The sequence below is a fragment of the Mus caroli genome, chromosome 8 (assembly GCF_900094665.2).
Source record: "Mus caroli chromosome 8, CAROLI_EIJ_v1.1, whole genome shotgun sequence".
Classification (NCBI taxonomy): Eukaryota; Metazoa; Chordata; class Mammalia; order Rodentia; family Muridae; genus Mus; species Mus caroli.
Genome location: NC_034577.1, coordinates 26,980,854 through 26,997,277, shown reverse-complemented (window position 1 = coordinate 26,997,277; position 16,424 = coordinate 26,980,854). Strand labels below are relative to the sequence as shown.

Here is a 16,424-nt window from a genome sequence, read left to right as displayed (position 1 = left end):
CCTTACAGTTGGATCTCATGGAGGCATTTCCTCAACTGAAGCTCCTTTCTCTGTGATAACTCCAGCTGTGTCAAGTTGACACAAAAATAGCCAGTACAACCTCCAACCCAGAGTTACAGATTCCAGTTACATAAAGATTGGTGGCAAAATTTTCTCTGGGCCTTGGGTGTTCAGATTTGAATACATGAATTGTATTTGAATATATGGATTGCAGAACATCTCGGTCTGAAAAACTACTGGCAAGAGAGAAGGGTGGTTATGTCAAGAATTTTGGGACTTTAGAAAGCTTTGCACAGACTCCTAGCTCCAAGCTTACAATCAGACACAGCTGAAAGACAGCAGAGATTGTATTCTTTTTGCTTTTTGTGACTATTTAAAAAACAATGAGAAAGTCAGGTGACATTGCAAAGTGAAAGTCCAGAGCAGGTACGTTGCTTTCACCTGAGTGACAATTTGTTCTTTCAAAGCTATTAAGAGTCAAAAGGCCTTTTCAGGTATATAATTAGAGGAAACTTGTGTTTTTATGGTTCTTTAAACAAAAAGATTACTTCTATATTTATGTATGAATTTATGTGTCTATGTGTATGGGTCTGTGCACATCAGTGCAGCATCCATAGAGAAGGAAAGTGGCGCCAGATCCCCTAGAGCTAGACTCAGAGGCAGTGAAGTGCTTGGCCTAGGTGCTTGAATCTAAGCACTAATCCTCTGTGAGGATGTCATGCGCTCTTAACCTGCTGACCCGTCTCTGCAGACACTTGATTTTTGTTTTCAAGTGAGCAAATAGCATCTGACCCTAGATAGAAGCATTCTAGTAAGTGATTTTTTTTTCTATTTTTAAAACCAACTATTGGGATTTAAACAAAGTTAACCAACATGTGATATAAACTCTGCTTTGTTTTGAAAATGCAATGTTACTATCACCTCTAACCTCAAATGGAACTTCCTGCTCCTTTTCGGGTAGTATAATATACCAAACCTCATTTGAATCTTGCATTTATCTGTTTTTAATTAACGAAATCGTTTTTTTTTGATAATATTATATCATTATGTTACATTGTATTATACAAGTGCATAATGCGTTTTGAGCATCTTACAGGCTAACATCTTTTAAGCCCTTCCCTCCCCTGCCAATCCCTACAGATCCATTTCCCATGTTTATGTGTCTTTGTTTTGTTTTCTGCTCCACTAAGTTCAACATGGGCTGTGTGATTGACAGTGTATGAGCCGACCAGTAGAACCTGGAAGAAAATGCATTCTTCTCTAGAATCCACAAGCAGCCAACATCAGGGATGGGTAAGGCCCTATGAACTCTTCCTCCATCTAGGACAGGCTATTGGTGGGTCTAATCTTAGACAAATCTGTACAGATTGTAAGTTCCTGGTTGCAGGATTTCTGTTATACCCAGAAGGCCATGTTTTCCAAGCCCTTTTTCCTGTCTTCCTGCTCTGACACTCTTTTGTGACCCACTTTTCTTTATTTGGTTAACATACTTTGAGAGGCCTATGTATTGGGTCCATTCCTTTTCATTGAGGAGCGGTGCCGAATTTTTGGAAGGATTGAGGTTGATTATACGTTCACAACACGATGGACATTGAGTTGGTTTCCGTTTGGGGGTGATCTTTTTCAAGCTTCAGTAAAGACTTATGTGAGAACCCTTGCGTCGATTTGGTTTTCTCTTTTCTCCTGGGTATATACATGTGTGAGGAGTGACTGGAATATGGGCATATTTTTTCTTTTAAAATTTTTTTTTATTACGTATTTTCCTCAATTACATTTCCAATGCTATCCCAAAAGTCCCCCATACCCTCCCCCCCACTTCCCTACCCATCCATTCCCACTTTTTGGCCCTGGCGTTCCCCTGTACTGGGGCATATAAAGTTTGCATGTCCAATGGGCCTCTCTTTCCAGTGATGGCCGACTAGGCCATCTTTTGATACATATGCAGCTAGAGTCAAGAGCTCCGGGTTACTGGTTAGTTCATAATGTTGTTGCACCTACAGGGTTGCAGATCCCTTTAGCTCCTTGGGTACTTTCTCTAGCTCCTCNATTGGGGGCCCTGTGATCCATCCAATAGCTGACTGTGAGCATCCACTTCTGTGTTTGCTAGGCACCAGCATAGTCTCACAAGAGACAGCTATATCAGGGACCTTTCAGCAAAATCTTGCTAGTGTATGCAATGGTGTCATCGTTTGGACGCTAATTATGGGATGGATCCCTGGATATGGCAGTCTCTAGATGTTCCATCCTTTTGTCTCAGCTCCAAACTTTGTCTCTGTAACTCCTTCCATGGGTGTTTTGTTCCCAATTCTAAGAAGGGGCATATTTTTAACTTTAAAAAAAATGTAAATTCTTTTGGAATGGTTAGAAAATGTCAAATGTGTGCCATTATGGTAGGAAATTCTCAAGTTGTGCACCGATACTTGGGATAACTTTAATTTTGGCTATTTATGTTCTTGAAAGCCACTATTATTTTTGACACCTTGGCTTGACAGCTATAAAGCTATGGGGAAGTTTTAATTAAATTATTTCGCCAGTTTCTAAATGGGTAGGTTGTCTGTTGTCTTATTGAGCATTGGAGATATATATATATATAAATCCTTTATCATGGACACATATATGTACCTGTATATGCTTTGATAATATTTTTTTCTGTGCTTTTTCTTGCCTCATGCACTTTGACAAAGAACAAAAATTTTAGTTTTGATGTCTTATCATTCTTTTCCTTTTATGATTCATGTCTGGTTTATTGTGTTGTCTGGAAACCTTTGATCCAAAATTGCAAAGGTTGCCTCTGAATTTACTTCTAGAAGTTTAAAAGTTTTAGGTTTTATGTTGGGCCTATGGGTGTTTTTGTTTGTTTGTTTGTTTTGTTTTTGTTGTGTGTGTGTGCAAATTTTGTATATGATCTATGATAGATGGGAATTCATTATTTTGCTGTGACCATCTGATTTTTATAACAACATTTGTTAGAAAGACTATAGTTTTCTCAGTGATTTTACACACATACACAAGCAGCTGCATGAACATTTGTTACATGTGGATTTATTTCTGGGTTCTGTACTCATCTGGTGGCCTGTTTTTCCTTATGCAAGTACTAGTTGGGCCCAATCCAGGTGAGTTTCCAAGATCAGAAGTGTTTACAGTGGTTGGCCCAGACAAGTGACCTGTTTTTTATCTTCATATGATCAACACCCCCTTGGATTGACCCTGCTGTCAGTACTAGCCACATAGTTTTTGAGGTACAGTGAAAAATGAAAATGTAAGTTCTTTTGTTTAAGAGAGCTCATAGATTTTAAGTTACACACATCATCGTATGAAACACAGGTCCCTTTTAAGAATAGGATCTTGGGCAACTACTGTATCAATTTCCTTTTCAATTGTTTTAATTACTGGGGCAAAATCCCTTAGGAAAGCAACTTGAGGGGAGTCTATGTTAGTTCATAAGTTCAGGGGAGTTTCAATCTGTCATGGTAGGCAAGGCGGGGAAGAGGGTAGTGAGAGCATGCAGACACATCTTCTCAGCTCATAGCTGACTAGGCAAAAGAAAGCCCACACCAGAACCAGAGACAGAAAATCTCCAGGACCAGCACTGAGCCACTTACTTTTGCCAACAAGTTGCCACATCCCAAAGACATCACCCCCAAAAATATTAATACCAGCTGGGGACCAAATGTTCAAATACAGTCATCAGTGGGGAACATTTTGTTTTCTAGCTACACAGGTTGGGTGTACATGGGACAGAGCTTCAGGCTGTAATGTTGTTCTATATCTTTAAATGAAGATCAGGGCAGGTGACAATTTGACTCTGTTATTTCTTCCCAGTGTTATTTTGGTTATTCTGGTCTCCTTGCGTTTCCATATGAACTTTAGAAATATTTGGTTCATTTCTTCTTTTGTTAAATTTTTTTTTGACATGAGTTGGTTTTGTTTTTTTTTGTTTTCTCTCTCTCTCTCTCTGTCTCTCTCTCTCTCTGTCTCTGTCTGTCTCTCTCTGTCTGTCTCTCTCTGTCTCTCTCTCTGTCTCTCTCTCTGTCTCTCTCTCTCTCTCTCTGTGCCTGTGTAGGATTCTGGTAATAACATACATTCCTCAGGCTGGTGACTCATAGTTTCTTCTTCCTGGCAATCATGACAGGACTTTTAAATCTCACAGATTTATCTCCGAGGACCATCTTTGGTTTCCACTAACTCCAGTGCACTCTCCCCTTTGGTCTTCCACATGAACTACAAGGAACCTGCTGTGTAGAGCTTTGTTTCTTTTAAAGGATGAATTACTTCCTTCTTTTTGTCTTAACATTTTTCTGTTGCAGTAATTTGACTATGATTTGCCTTTGGGTAATTCATCTCAAATTTCTTGTGTTTACGGTTTGTTAAGCTCTGTACGATAATAAGCTTTATTATCTTCAGAAAAGTTTCATCCATTATATTTCGTGGTCTTCTCTTTTTACTTCTGTGAAGAACTTAGTCACGCATAGAGTGGGAGATGTCCCAGTGTCTGCTACCAGGGGGATTACGTCTTAGGCTACTTCTTTCTTTCATTTTGGGTAGTTTCTATGATTGTAAATATCATGCATTTACGCTCATAAATCTTGTCTTTGCATGTGTCTAGTTTACTGAGAGTTCCTTGAGACATAATTTTTTATTTCAGACCTACTATTCTCATCTAGAAGTTGTGTTTAGGTTATTCACAGAGATCTTGGTTTCCTTGTTGACTTTCACACTTGTGGAGTATACATGTTCTAATGCTGTTGGGCAGGTGACGATTTGAATCTGTTATTTTGGTTATTCTGGTCTCTTTGCATTTGGTCTGTGACTCTTCTAGTTATAGCACGGTGGCTGGATCAGAATGATTTTGAATGATTTTTTTTCTTATCATCATGGTTTGTATTTTCTTGCTTATTTTTATGACTGCTAATGCTTCTTGGACTGCTAGGCACTGTTATATTGTTGAGGGACAGGCATTTTTCTGTTGCTTTCACTAGTCTTGCTCATTGTTGCAGAATGCAGTTCAGCTAATTGGAAATAGTCCGATCTTTTTCCATCTTGTAGGTAAGAATTGTAATGCAGGACCAGGATGGCATTTACTCTACAGCGAACTATTTCTCAGTGCTAAGACAAAACAGCTCTGTGAGCTCCCTGATGCCCCTCAGCTTTCAAATCTGGCTGCTGGTACAGACAACTGCATCTAAGAGATTGTTTCCCACAGTGCCTGGCATTCATAAGCTTGAAAACCATTGCCACATTATGTATTTTGTGCCTTTTATTATTTTGTTGTTGCTATGTCAGGTTGGATTTTAAATCCGGTAACTTGGTAGTAGAGTCAATTCTCTTAACTCGCCTGGATGTTTAACTCCTATGCCAGCCATCGGCAGCTCTTGACTAAAGAAGCTGTAGATTTATGCTGCAAGTTGTCCACACTTTCTATCAATGGGGGATGAATCCCTTACAGCCTACAGAAACAGGCTCTTTATTGTTCCTTTTGAATGTAGAAAGATTGTTTGCACTGTTCCCAAAGCCTTTTGACTCTGAGATGATTCCATACATTGAGGTATAGATTTTATGAATTTTTCCTGTGTTATTTGATTGGTGATAATTATGAAAACTATAAATTTAGATATTAGCTTCTGGAATTCTGTGTGTGTGTGTGTGTGTGTGGTCAGTTCTAGAAGTACCTCGATTTACATTATTACATAAATATTTTCCTTTTGGAATATTACTAAGTGAATAATTGTACAAACTGTCTAATCTCTCTTTGATGTTAGTTTCCATAATTAAATTTCCCAATGAATTTATAGTGCAATAATATCTTAAGTCTAATAGCTTATTTCTGAGCATCTTTAATTTAATTTAAAGATACTGGCCTAAGGTAAGTTCTTCTCAAATATTAGAAAATTCTCCTTACAGTTAAGCATCTGTATGCAGCCTTTGGAATGTGCACAGGAGAGTATCACACCCATCATTCCTTACTTCCTCTTTTCATTAACAAGTTTGGAATAGTTTTCCTTGTCACCTGTTTATAGTTCTCATTATTATTGTGGAGAATTCCTTATATGCACGTATCATCCTGCATACAATCAGCTCCCTAATGAAATTTTAAATAGAATTCTTTGTCCATTTAATAAGATTGATATCAGTGACCCTTTTTGTGTTTGTATTTTATTCATTGAACTTTCTGGCATTTTTGAGCCATTCCAATGGGCATAGAGGTGAATGCTTTGTAAAGTCCTCAGGAGTAGACTCTGTGTCACCTTAGCTAGCAGCAGAACTCAGATCCACTTCGACAGGCCTCTTCAGCTTTGCCGGATTGTTCTGAGGCTCCCCAGTGGCAGCATCCTTTCTGGAGAATGCTTCAGAATACCTCAGCGTGTGCCAGGAGGGTGGGATTTGGTACTCTGGCACATTAAGCATCACAAATAAGTTCTGGTCTAGTGACTGCACATCATAAAAATTTTGGATTCGTGCTTATGCATATTTGTAAGCTTCAGGCTGGAAATGACATTTGTTCTAGGAAAACAGGCAAAATGTTTGCAAATAGAAGGCTGAGAATTACCCAGAAATTTCTTCGGTTTTGTGAGGGGCTTTGTGAAAGGGTCTTTTGAAATAAAGAAAATTAAAATGAGAGAAAGATCATCTTAAAAACAATACAAAGGGGGCACACTTTATATTATTTTTCCTAAAAGATCAAGTACTTCTTAATATAGTATCAGATTAAATATCACTACAGCTGTGGTATAAATATTAGCAACAGAAATCACGGGTTTGGGTGGCATGTTTTTCTCTAGGGGAAAAGAAGAGATAGCTAATGAACGCTTCTGCAGATCCCTTAAGAAGGCACATATATGTGCACATAAGGTCCCTTATGGGAGGCAGAACAGTAAGGATGGAATGGCAGCCACAGAAGCTCATGGGCGAGTAACATCAAGAAGTAACAAAGAGGGGGAAAGGAGACATTGAGACAATTTCTGTTGGTTAAAAGACAGTTCTGCTAGGTGCCTGAGAGGCACCTATCAACAGGGACCTAGTAATAGCTTTCATCACCACCTGCCTAGATTGCCAACCAGATGTGAGCCAGGCACAGCAGCAGCAGCATGAAAGGACTCCTAGCTACCCGAGAGAATCCTCTTCTCCCCTCCCCTCCGGGTCCCTCTCCACTTGTTCCCAGCTGGTCTCTCTCTTTCTGTCCTCCTCTGTCCCCTCTTCTCTGCCTCTACCCCTTTTACAGGTCCCGCCAGGTACTCCTTGGTCCCTGCTCTCTGCCACACTATATTCCACCACAATGGGCATGTTGTAGGTTATAGAGATAACTCTGTCCGCAGAAAAGACTTGAGAACGGATGCATACAAGAGTTGCTTATATCAGAACATGGAGTTTTCTATGTCAGCATGAGATAGAATGGATTGTATTGTCTGCTAGATTTTTTAAGCAGTTGTTTGCTACTGATTCCCCACAGACAATTTGAGTTTTTTTTTTTCCTGTTGAATTTGTTGATGAAAAATCAACCTTTTAAGAAGGTTAGCAAAAGATTTCATTTTCCTTTTAGTGAAATTTAAGTAATCCAACACCATTTATAGGTATATGATTTAAAATAGCTGTTCTGCAATGAGATACTTCAATTATCTTATTCCTTTGAGCCTTGGCCTCCCCATTAAAACATGATATTAAAAAGTCTTAATTGGCTAAGAAACTGTTCTTTTTGTATGAGAGGATTTTTCCCCATTTTTCTGAGAGCAAAATGTCTCTCTTTTTTTTAAACAAAGAACACTCTTAAGAGAGTCACTATGATTCTAATTTAAGTAATCTTGCCTCAATGCAATTTAAGTATCTAATACTTTATTTTGCCTTCCCACCTCATCCAGGAAAAGTAGGACAGTTTGTCCAGTGGTCCATATATTCACTAGAAATCAAAGTGACAAAAGAAGACTATTGAGCAGTCAGAACATTTCTTATAAATTAAGTGGTAACAAATTCTTACGGAACTCCTAGGAAAGGAGACTTATGTATCACAGGAGGATAGGATTTGGGGTGTGATGCCTAGATTTGAAGGCAAACTTTTCTGAGTATTATCAGATGTACAAAACTGGACAAGTTCCCTGGACAGGTTTTCCCATCTCCCTGTCTATGGTGACGGCATCTGGAAAATGATAGTAAATACTTTATATTATATCTGATTGTTGCAAGGCTGAATGAGCTGATGCAGAAAAAGTGCCAAGATGGGTGCCTGGGACACAGCTATTATTTAAGTCAGAAAAGTGATCTATTTAATATTTTCATCATCAAAACAACACTAAGAAACAACTTGACTTAATTATAAAATACCAACCAAGGCCTTCCCTGTTTAACACAGGGATAAATGGATTCACACCCCCTTTGGTATTACCTATACTCTCACATTTGTAGGAGGGCAACTTATGAAAACATTTTTCATTAGGCAAATTTAAAAGGTATAACTATAAAGTATTATAAGCATCTCTGAGTTCAGGCTGTTTTATCAACACACCATAGCATGTGTAGCTTATACAAGAAATACTTTTCAGTCTTGAAGTCTGGGAAGGATAAAACCAAGGCACAGTGTAAATGCTGTGATTGGTGATGGCACCAGTCCTGGTTTGCAGATGGCTGCAACTTTCTATCCTCATGTGACAAGGACAAAAGATGGGTTAGGAGAGGTGTATAGACATGATATCACTTCTCTTAGGGTTTTGTTGGTAGGAAGAGACATTGTGACCACTTTCCATGTCAACAGAACAAGTAAAAGATTTAACTGGGGCTGGCTTACAGTTAAGGTTTGGTCCATTATCATCATGGCCAGAAGCATGGCGGCATTCAGGCAGATGTGATACTGGGAGGTAGCTGAGAGTTCAGGCAGCAGGAAATGACCAAGACACAGTGGCCAGGCTTGAACTTCTAAGATGCCAAAGCTCACCCCTAGTGACACATCTACTCCTGCAAGGCCACATCTGCTAGTAGCCCCATTCCCTATGGGCTTATGGGAGCCATTTCTCTTCAAACCACTACAACCACCTTTCTGTTGATTGTCTGGTCTAGGAATAAATACCAGGATCTCACACAATTTTGTCAAATGGTCAGCACCTCTGTCACATCTTTACATCAGTTTTCAGCCATTTATGCAGGGTAGCTTTGTTCTGGAGATTCTAGGGTGACCTCAAGACTCTGAACTCTTGGTATACACTGGAGCAGCCAAGTCTTCCCTCTTAGAATGTGAGCATGACTTGAGAGTATAGTTCCAATCAATAAAGTGTGCTACCGTGATGGGATGTACGTGATTACATGCATGTTATTACATTGCATATAACTGTTACCCTTGTCTCAAACAATAACTTATTCTGTGCCTTGTTCAGTTGCAAGCTGACATGGGAGCCCAAGTTGATCCACCTGAAGTCGATTGTGAGTAGAGATCTGGACATTAAGGGTGCTGTGGATGAAAATCTGAAGGGAAGCAGAGATGTGTGACTGGCACCCATAGGGAAACCCTGTGCAGAAAGCTCAGCAAAATCACCTGCTGGAATTTATGGAGGGTAGATATTGGGAGGGATAAGTTGAGTTACGTAGGATAAGTTGGGGATTCCAGGAGAATAATTCATATACCGTTTTCTTCCTTCTTGCTTCTTATGGTAAAATGTAGAATGAGAGAGATATGTTAAGAGAAAAACTGCTAACTCCGCCAGTCCTTAACATTCTGAGAAATGCTCTGCCTCGCTTGGCGACAACAGCATTAACTGTGAGGAATGGCTTCACTTGTTACAAATGCACGATCAAGAGGAAAACAAGAAGGTGTGGCTGTACAATCTTAAAAGGAATGATCAAGAGGCCGAGAGACTGGCATTTCATCAGTTAGCCAAATATATTTCAAGATAGTAAATGTATGCCTTTAAAAAAAATCAATCAAAGCCAGGCGGTGGTGGCACACGCCTTTAAATCCCAGCACTTGGGAGGCAGAGGCAGGTGGATTTCTGAGTTTGAGACCAGCCTGGTCCACAGAGTGAGTTCCAGGACAGCCAGAGCTACACAGAGAAAACCTGTCTCCAAAAACCAAAAATCAAAAACTAAAAACCAAAAACCAAAAACCAAAAACCAAAAAAAAAAAAAAAAAATCAAATCATAGGGTCTCTAGGAAAGTCATACACACATGTACTATACATATTTACATATTTTTATGTTTTAATTTTATTTGATTGCAATAAAAATTTTCTGAGCTTTTATAAATCTTGTACATAAATCTATAACTATATTATGCTTGTCCTTTCCTCACTCAAACTCCTCCTGTGTGCGTCTTACCCCAGATTCATGCTTTCTTCTTCAGATGTTATTGCTACATGTATGTATAATACATGTGTCCTGAGCTGAACATTTGAGATTGGGCATCCTATGGAGGAACCTGTCCTTAGAGAAAACTGATTCTCCCTCTCTTGGGAGGGAGCCATTGATTTCCTGTATCTCTTCATCTAGGGGGTGGGACCTTGTGGCGTTTTGTCAACTAGTATTGTCGTTTTTCAGGTGGATTTCCGTAAAATTTATAGAAAATATGCAGAGTATTACGAAACCCTGCGTTTTAGAAAGAGTGTTAACTTGGCTTAAAGGAGAAAGGAGAGAGGTTGGTTACTAGATTCCCAGAATGTTATAGGTAGGTAACAGGTTGTTCAAACAGGTGGTTCATGTGCTACTCTTCAAACACAAACATAGGCACACACAGACACACACACGTACAAGTATACACATAAACACACAGATCCTCACAGTTATACACAAGAAAGGTATACATACTGACCTCCTGACACACATGCACACAGACAGGTGTACACATAGACCCATACAGATACACACACACACACACACACACACACACACACACACACAACACACACTTAGGTCAGATTCAAAAATTCCCAGAGCAGACATGAGTACCATGAAAATTTATGACAGATTTGGAAACCTACACATGAGTCTTTTTCAACATTTGTTGAGCTGATTTCCAGAATTCCTAGGGACTAGTGGTTTATTTGAGCCTTATAATTCTAACTCTCTGAATATGAATATTTATATGTCTATAGATATTTCTGTGTCCTTCTTAATCATTGTATGTGGGTGTGGAGGCAGATAATATGTCTCCTTCATTTTACACACTGACAAATAAAGATAGAGAGCCTTCATGAACACCTGGGCTTGATTTAGATAAGATTCTAGAATTTATATAGAGTCTGTCATGGGATGAGACTTAGGATCTATGGAGGTGGTGAGAATGTTTTCTCCAGGGAAGACCATGAATCAATGGGATGAGAATGTATCCTGCAGATAGAATGTTGGATGCTTCAATGACCTTTGCATCTCAGTGTGTATGCTATTATGGATTCACTTCCTCTTGAGTAGAGATGAAAACTCTATTTTTGATGGATATGATTCCATAAATATTATTACCGTTGTTATCCTATCTTGTGAAGAGAGCCTCTCTCCTCTGGCTTTGAAGAAGCAAGCTACCATATCATAAGCTGCCATGAAGAGGTCAGCATGGAAGGAAAATAGTTGATTGGAGATTGAGGTCTAGCCTCTCACAAGGAACCCAACAATCACACGAGTAAGAATGCACATCTATTCCTACTCTACCCTTAGATGAGAATGAAGTGTCGGACAGTACCTTCCTTTCAGATTTGTAGATGGTCCAGTTAAGCAATGCTCAGACTCCTGACCTATGGACTCTGTGAATGTAAAAGAGTAAATGTGCATCTTCTTAGGGTAGAAAGTTTGGGGCAATATTGCTACACGGTCATAACTGCATCCTGTAAAGTTTGGTCCTGGAAACTTGACAGGAATGGTGAGGGCATAAAGAAAGGACAGGCATACAGAAACATGTGTGCAAAGCTGGGTCAGGTGTGCTATGCTTTGTCTGCTGGAATGGCACCACAACAGGACAACCCAGAATCTTAGTGTGTCCTCTGCATGTTTATTATGTACAGTGGGGTGGGGGTAGGGAGGCTACCTAGTCTCTGTTGGAGAGCAGCATCAGGCTGTGAACATCCAAGAGGAGGAAGCTGCAGTTGCTGGGTTCTCCTGCATTAGTTTATCCTTAGTAAATTCTTACACTGGGATGTGGGGAAGGCTTTACCATCCCTCAGAGCCTAACCCTGGGGAAGGTCTTGACACTTCCCTAGGTTCAAGGCACCAGGACTCTTGACAGGAACATGCCTAGGTCAGCAATCATGTTTACTCCAGGCTTTATTGGCTCTTCTCACACTCACCCAAGGCTTCTGCTTCCCAGAGCCATAGAAACGAATGTATGGAATTTACCGAAGTCTAAGTTCTCTGATTAAAAAGGAAATAATTATGTCCTACACCTAGAAATGTTTTTGAAACACTGGGGTATTTAGGGAACATTTATAGGAAAATGGAAAGGAAGAAGAAAAGAAGGCTGAAAGAAAGAGGGAAAGGATCTCTTATTGCAGCTTGAGTGTGCTGATTGGGCTATGGCGGCCAGCCAGTGGTTCCCAAGACAGTTCACCTGCCTATCCCAGAGAACTGAGATTACAAGCATGCACCAACAGGCTCACTTTGTTGTTGTTTTGAAGATGTTATTTTCATTTTATTTTAGTATTATTTTGTGCATGTGCTAATTAGTTTTTTTTTCCCACAACTTGACACAAAATAGAGTCACTAGAAGAGGAAACCTCAACTGAAAAAATGCCCCCATCAGATTGGACTGTAGGCAAGTCTGATGGGGAGGGCATTCTATTGATTAATGATTGGCATGGAGGACCCAGCCCATTTTAGGCAGAACCATCCCTGGTCAGGTAGACTTGAGTTGTATGAAATAGTAGGCTAGATGTGTCATGGGGAGCGAGAAGTAAGCAGCACCCCATCTGTGGCCTCTGTGATAGTTTCTGCCTCTGGGAACCTTGCTTCTTTCTGTGATGGCTATGTTCAGAATATGTAATCCAAATAAGTCCTTTCCTCCCCAGGTTACTGTTGGTTATGGTGTTAGTCATGGAAATATAAAGCAAACTAGGACAATATTTATCAGTGTTTTGCCTGCATGTGCACACATGACATATACATGGCTGGTGTCTACAGAGTCTAGAAGAGGACATCAGAGCCCCTGGTACTGGATGATTGTAAACCATGTGGATTCTGGGAATTGAACCTGGGTTTTCTGCAACATCAGCAAGTGCTCTTAACTGCTGAGCCATGTCTCCCGACCCTAGATATTTGTTTTTTGTTTGTTTCTTTGGTTTTGGTTTGGTTTGGTTTGGTTTGGTTTGGTTAGGGTCTCATTATATTGACTTGAATGTCTGAGAGCTTGTTATGTAGACTATGCTAGCCTCAGACTCAGAAACCTGCCTGCCTCTGTGTCTTGAATGTTAGGATTAAATGTCTGTGCTACCATGCTTGACTGTGGCCCAACTTTTTAAAATAAATGTGAGTTATGGGAACAAATTCAGATACTCAAGCTTGGATGGCAGATACTCTACCAAGGAAGTCATCTTCCCAGGTCTGCACACAATCTTAAACTGAAGATTTATACAGTACAATCACCAACCCTTAATCAATATGAAGTAAACTATGGAAAATGACATAGAGACTTTAATACCACTTGGTATTATTTATTGTGAGTAACATTTTGATGGGTGGTCAATGAACTCAAGTTTACATGTGTAGTAAAGGAAGCCAGTGAAGAAGCAGTCAGCAGAGTGGGAGGAATCTTTGCCAGCCACACACACAGCATTTAGTTAAAGCCTAGGAGACACAAGGAACTCAAAAGTCAAAGCATCAAGAAATCAAGGAACCAAATCAAAAAAATGGGTGGTGGTTGTATATAGACATAAATAGAGAATTCTTGAAGGAAGAAATATGAATGGCTAATGAGTAGTTTTAAAATGTGTTCAACATCATTAGTCACAAAAGAAATGCAAATTTAAACTTCTTTGCAATTCTTTATTATTCCAGAGTGACTACTGTAAGAAAAACCCTGAATGACTTGGGAAATAGAGAAACGTGTTAGCAGGTTTAGAGCATTTATTACCCTTGAAGGGAACCTGGGTTGGGCTTCCAGTACCCACACGGCTGCTCATAGACACCTATAACTCCAGTTCCAGGGGCCCAATGCTCTTTTCTGACTTATGTACGATAGGATATTATTTACCTGTAAATAAAAATAAAATTATGAAGTCTGTAGGTAAATAGATGGAGCTAGAAAAAAAGTTATATTGAATGCAGAGAATTAGGCCTGGGAAAACCAGTGCTATCTGTGGACCCTTGTATATTGAATCTAGAGAAAAAAAAAACAAATTATACAATTAAAACAAAAATGAGAATACTAGGAAAGAAGGAGATGAGGAAAATTCAATAAAGTAGACCAAAGGGAATATATATATATATATCATCAAAGAACATTATAAGCATGTATGAGACTATCACAAGGAAACCCATTATTTAATGTAATTAACATATACTGATGAAACTTTTATAAACACCGCATACCCTCTATGCACCTATCTGAGGAAAGAGGAGACACTGACTATGCATCAGGAGGTAGAACCTAAGACATGCAGCATCCCTTGGCCTCTTGCTGTCGAATGTCTCAGCTCCCAGAACCATGAGTAGATAAACCTGTGTGGTCTCTTAGCCATCCAGGAGATCACATCTAGGACCACAGCCTAGGTACATGAAGACAAAGGACCACCACAACTATTTTAATTCTTTGGCTTGAATCATTAGTTGGCAATTCAGGAAATGAACTACTTGGATTTTTCTTTAAATGGATCATTAGCATAAAATAAAGAATGGTAGAAGAAGATGGTCTGGGGCAAGAAACAGATTGTTGTACTTACTCCTAAATGCCCTACATGGGTTATATGGAGGATGGCTGTATTACCCCTGCAGCTTTCTAGAGACCTCGGTGAGCTACTGAGGCCCAGGGTACAACTCAGTGTGGCAGTTCTTACATTCTAAGACCAGCGTACAGAAGGCTGGACTATTCAACAGGCTGAATGTAAGTAGGTCACAATTCTTCACAATACTAAGCTTTAAAAAAAGGCTACCTCAGGGTTTTCTTCTTTTATGTCTAAATGTTATATTCACAGTTTTGAATGGTAGGAAGCTTTGAGAGATTGCGTGTATACATAATAGCCTCCACAAGCAACTGAACTAGGGCAGAACATTTGGAAGGCTCATAAGGTGGATTCGGCAAACGAGTTCCTAATGATTCCTGAGTGAGTGCTGTGTACCAGGCACTGTTCTAACTGCAGCATGAATCACTATAGCAACCCCATGATGCAGCTCTAAGGAACCTTTCCATGCACTGAAGCAGCAGCATAGGACAAAAGGAGTCATGTGAATGACCCAAGGTCTTTGTGACCTTGGGAGCCTGTGAGGTCAATATGCAAACTCTGACAGTTTGGCTCTAGAGCCTAGACATTGGACTAATATGCCTTGCCATTGTCTTAAAAAAATGTTCAGAATAGCTTATGTCTAGATGTCTATGTGATTTCCTAAAATACCTACTGCAGCAAAGTGTTTGGCCTTTCCAGTGTCAGAATTCTTAATTGTTTGAGAAACATCAATGAAATTTATCATTATATTGAGAATAACTATTTTGCAACCATTCAATGAGAACAAAGCATTTTTTCTGTTTAGTAAATCTTCTTAGCCACAAATATTTTCTAGACCTATGATTATTATATTCTTACTATAATTCAGAATCAGGATTTCCAGTTGCCACAGACAACTCTGGGTTTTCTCACTTTGAAGTTCACAATACATGTCAAAAATGGGCAATGCTAGGATGGGGTCAAGTAATTATTAATGAAGGATGCATATGATAAAGATGAATCTTACCACATACAGTGGGACTATATTCAGCTATTAATAACTGAATTATGCTATCTATAGGGAAAAGGATGAGAGTGGAGGTCATCAGGCTAAGCAGAATAAGACAGAGCTGGGAAGAAAAATATCACATTTTTATTTGTTATGTTAAATCTAGTCTTAAAATATGGAGGTAGAGGGAGTAATATTTAGGGAGAAGGGGACCAGAAAGAGGGTTAGAGGAAATAAGAGTGAACAGTAGAGAAGGGGTGAATCTTAGCCAAACACACATATTTTCAAATGTCACACTGAAACCCATCATTCTGTATAGCACATGGATGCTGGTCATGTAAAATCAATGTGAGAAGACTTCATTATACTTAAGTAAAACATCTTTTAACACTTCATTTTTGTTTACATATGTTGCATATTTTTACTGATGCTTAAGAGTTTCAATTACAATTCCAAGAAGGGGCACAGTGTCCACACTTTGGTCTTCATTCTTCTTGAGTTTCATGCGTTTAACAAATTGTATCTTATATCTTGGGTATCCTGAGTTTTTGGGCTAATATCCACTTATCAGTGAGTACATATTGTGTGAGTTCCTTTGTGAA

General features: G+C 39.3%; 1 long non-coding RNA gene across 1 annotated transcript in view; it reads left to right on the top strand.

Moving 5' to 3' along the window:
- Window positions 1–16,424, top strand: part of LOC110300809 — a 65,403-nt gene that overhangs the window by 20,927 nt on the left and 28,052 nt on the right. The window contains exon 3 of the long non-coding RNA XR_002378637.1: window positions 1,217–1,293. This is a non-coding gene — a long non-coding RNA (uncharacterized LOC110300809). The remainder of the gene's footprint in view (window positions 1–1,216; window positions 1,294–16,424) is intronic.